Source organism: Choloepus didactylus (genome assembly GCF_015220235.1).
Source record: "Choloepus didactylus isolate mChoDid1 chromosome 25 unlocalized genomic scaffold, mChoDid1.pri SUPER_25_unloc1, whole genome shotgun sequence".
NCBI classification, from domain to species: Eukaryota; Metazoa; Chordata; class Mammalia; order Pilosa; family Megalonychidae; genus Choloepus; species Choloepus didactylus.
Genome location: NW_023637606.1, coordinates 7,383,876 through 7,388,499, shown reverse-complemented (window position 1 = coordinate 7,388,499; position 4,624 = coordinate 7,383,876).

The following is a 4,624-nucleotide window of genomic DNA, read 5'->3' as shown; positions in this document are numbered from 1 at the left end:
TTTTATTTCTTCTCTGGTCAGTCTAGGTTGTTCATATGTTTCCAGGAAATTGTCCATTTCCTCTACATTATCCAGTTTGTTGCCATACAGTTGTTCATAATATCCTCTTATAATTTTTTTAATTTCTTCAGGATCTTCAGTTATGTCACCTTTTTCATTCATTATTTTGTTTATATGGGTCTTCTGTCTTTTTGATTTTGTCAGTCTAGCTAGGGGCTTGTCAATCTTGTTGATCTTCTCGAAGAACCAACTTTTGGTGGTATTTATCCTCTCTATTGTTTTTTTGTTCTCTATGTCATTTATCTCTGCTTTACTCCTTGTTATTTCTTTTCTTGTACTTGGTTTAGGATTGGTTTGCTGTTCATTTTCTAGCTTCTTCAGTTGATCCATTAGTTCTTTGATTTTGGCTCTTTCTTCCTTTTTAATATATGCGTTTAGTGCTATAAATTTCCCCGTTAGCACTGCTTTTGCTGCATCCCATAGGTTTTGGTATGTTGTGTTCTCATTTTCATTCGTCTCTATATATTTAGCAATTTCTCTTGCTATTTCTTCTTTAACCCACTGATTGTTTAGGAGTGTGTTGTTTAACCTCCAGATATTTGTGAATTTTCTAAGTCTCTGATGGTTATTGACTTCTAATTGTATTCCATTGTGGTCAGAGAATGTGCTTTGAATAATTTCAATCTTGTTAAATTTATTGAGGCTTGTTTTATGTCCCAGCATATGATCTATTCTGGAGAAAGTTCCATGAGCACTAGAAAAGTATGTGTATCCTTGTGATTTGGGATGTAATGTCCTGTATATGTCTGTTAAATCTAATTCATTTATCAGATTGTTTAGGTTTTCAATTTCCTTATTGGTCTTCTGTCTGGTTGATCTATCTATAGGAGAGAGTGATGTGTTGAAGTCTCCCACAATTATTGTGGAAACATCAATTGCTTCCTTTAGTTTTGCCAGTGTTTCTCTCATGTATTTTGTGGCACCTTGATTGGGTGCATAGACATTTACGATTGTTATTTCTTCTTGCTGAATTTCCCCTTTTATTAGTATGTAGTGGCCTTCTTTGTCTCTCAAAACATCCCTGCATTTGAAGTCTATTTCATCTGAGATTAATATTGCTACACCTGCTTTCTTTTGGCTGTAGCTTGCATGAAATATTTTTTTCCATCCTTTCACTTTCAGTTTCTTTGTGTCCCTGTGTCTAAGATGAGTCTCTTGTATGCAACATATTGATGGTTCATTTTTTTTGATCCATTCTGCGAATCTATATCTTTTAATTGGGGAGTTTAATCCATTTACATTCAACGTTATAACCGTGAAGGCATTTCTTGAATCAGCCATCTTATCCTTTGGTTTATGTTTGTCATATTTTTCCCCTCTGTCTATTAATATCCTTTATTGTACCCATACCGAATCTCTTTAGTACTGAACCTTTCTCCAAGTCTCTCTGTCCTGTCTTTGTTTCTCTGTCTGTAGGGCTCCCTTTAGTATCTCCAGTAGGGCAGGTCTCTTGTTAGGAAATTCTCTCAGCATTTGTTTGTCTGTGAAAAATTTAAGCTCTCCCTCAAATTTGAAGGAGAGCTTTGCATGGATAAAGTATTCTTGGCTGGAAATTTTTCTCACTCAGAATTTTAAATATATCGTGCCACTGCCTTCTTGCCTCCATGGTGGCTGCTGAGTAGTCACTACTTAGTCTTATGCTGTTTCCTTTGTATGTGGTGAGTTGCTTTTGTCTTGCTGCTTTCAGAACTTGCTCCTTCTCTTCTGTGTTTGACAGTGTGATCAGAATATGTCTCGGAGTGGGTTTATTTGGATTTATTCTATATGGAGTTCGCTGAGCATTTATGATTTGTGTATTTATGTTGTTTAGAAGATTTGGGAAGTTTTCCCCAACAACTTCTTTGAATACTCTTCCTAGACCTTTACCCTTTTCTTCCCCTTCTGGGACACCAATGAGTCTTATATTCAGACGTTCCATATTATCTATCATATCCCTGAGGTCCGTTTCGATTTTTTCAATTTTTTTCCCCAGTCTTTCTTTTATGCTTTCATTTTCCATTCTGTCATCTTACAGGTCACTGATTCGTTGTTCAACTTCCTCTAGTCTTGTACTATGAGTGTCCAGAATCTTTTTAATTCGGTCAACAGTTTCTTTAATTTCCATAAGATCATCCATTTTTTTATTTAGTCTTGCAATGTCTTCTTTATGCTCTTCTAGGGTCTTCTTGATTTCCATTGTATCCTGTACTATGGTCTTATTGTTCATCTTTAGTTCTTTGAGTATCTGCTCTAGGTGCTGTGTCTCTTCTGATCTTTTGATTTGGGTGCTTGGGCTTGGGTTATCCATATCGTCTGGTTTTTTCATATGCTTTATAATTTTCTGTTGTTTTTGGCCTCGTGGCATTTGCTGAACTTGATAGGGTTCTTTTAGGATTTGTAGACCAATTGAAGTCCTTATCTCTAATTTATCAGATCTACAGCTTCGTGGAGTACACTTTCTCTAACTAACCAGCAGGTGGCGTCCACGAGCCACCTGTTCTCCACAAGCCAGTTCTCCCCTGCTTAGCCTTTTTGGTGAGTGGGGGAGTGAGTCTTGTGGGGTCCAATTGGTGTACCAAGCTTGCGTGTGTAGTTGGTGTTGCCTGCCCTGTATATGGTGCGTGTTTCTGGGCAGTCAGGGAGGGGGGGGTGGCCCTAACAATCAAATCTCCCTGGTGATCCTAGAGTTTTAAAGCTGCTGCAATAGTCTAATCCTTCAGTTCAGTCCTGCCACAGTTTGTCTCTGCCACTGACCCACAAGTCCTTGGTATTGGCGTATGGCTCCTGAGACTTGCAAGTGGGCCCCTCTTCCAGGCTGTGCACCCCAGGTCCTCTGTTTAGGGATGACTGTGCTATGTCACAGGTGAGTGCCGTCCCCCCAGGGCGGTTCTGGGCTGCTGGGCTGTGTAGGGAGGCTCCGAGTCTGCTGAAATGATGGCTGAATGGGGCTTTGTTAATTCACACTGCTCCACCTTCCCAACTCTGGGACAATCAGGTGAGGTTGCAGGGAAGGCTAATGTCCATGCCCAGTTTTGTGGAGTGTGCCTGTTATTTGAAGCACTTCCGTCACACTGGGTTGTCTGGGGCAGCTCTGGGCTATGGGGCTGGCGATGGGCAGGAGTGTTTCCTGTCCACCAGGATGATGGCTGTGAGTGGACACCCCCCTTTTCTTGGGAAGTTGTGGTGTTTAGAGAATTTTCTCAGCCACTGGATTATTGCCTTTTGTCTCAGAGCTCTCTTAGTTCTGCTCTTGACTTGACGTGCCCAAATTGAAAGTCTTTGAAGCTTTCTGTATTGGGCTTCTTAGAGTAATTGTTTTAGAAAAAGAAAAAAGGATTAAAAAAAAAAAAGGGCCCTCCTCAGAGATCTAATGGGTTATTGAAATGCTAAGAGACAAAGCAACCAGGGCCATTAAGGAAAGGTCCACAGGGCAGAGAGATCAGCTTTTCTTCGGGATTTGCATATGCGCCTCAGGGCCTGAGCTCTGCCCTTCCCCTTTCTATGTTCGCCAGAACTCCAAAAATCCTCCGCTTTTATTTTGGAGTTTTTCGTGTTGTTTTTTTTCTATGCCTGTCTCCTCTCTGCTGGGCTGGCTGCTCTCAGATTCTCTGGTGTCTGGTCTCAGTCTATCTATGGTTGGAGTTTGGATCAGTAGAATGAGTTTCCGATAAGGGCTGCCACTGCAGTTCTCCCTTCTCCTTCCTGGAGCTGACAGCCCCTCCTCCCACGGGACTGAGCCTGGCAGGGAGGGGCGCGGGTCCCCTGGCCGCAAAAACTTACAGATTTCGCTGATCTCAGCAGTTCCACGTTTTCATGAGTGTTGTATGAAGTATGCCCAAAGTCAGATTGCTCTGTGGTGTCCAGTCCATGCAGTTCCTGGCTTTCTACCTACTTTCCTGGAGGAGTAACTAAAAGATACAGCTCACCAGTTCGCCATCTTGCCCCGCCTCTCCTAAATGACTCTTCAGTGAAGGGGGAAAGGCGATCCCAGAGAAGAGGCAAGGAATCAAATTGGAGTGTATTTGCTGGTCCCACCAGGCCAGCCTGTGCCTTTTTGTTTTAAGTCAAACAAACAAACAAACAAACAAAAACTACTGAAGGATGCACTCAGACACAATGAGGAAATAAACCCAAACTACAACACAACAAAGCAAAAGAACAATAAAAATAAACCCAAACCATTATACGCAGGAAATAAGGAATCCAATTCACAATCCACAGAACACCCAGGATGGTGGCTATGCAAAAGGTCTAGAAAGCACGTCCACAAGAAAAAAAATATGAGCAGTGATGGATGGCTTACTATGCCCTAGTTGATTGAAAACTACTTTGGGGCCACTGAAAAGGTAACAAAAATTTGCAATATGTACAAAGAAAGGAAACCATATAAAAATAATCAATTGTTATTTTCAGGTCAAACAAAGAAAGAGGAAACAAAATTTTAGTGAACCTCAAGCTTGCTGGTTAATGATGTTTGAACAAGAATAATTATGTCAACACTGAACATCTATTCATCTAAAAATGTAATGCTGAGGAAGGAGAAGAGGGGAGGGTGGCACGTGAAAGCTCTATCCTCATTTATCAA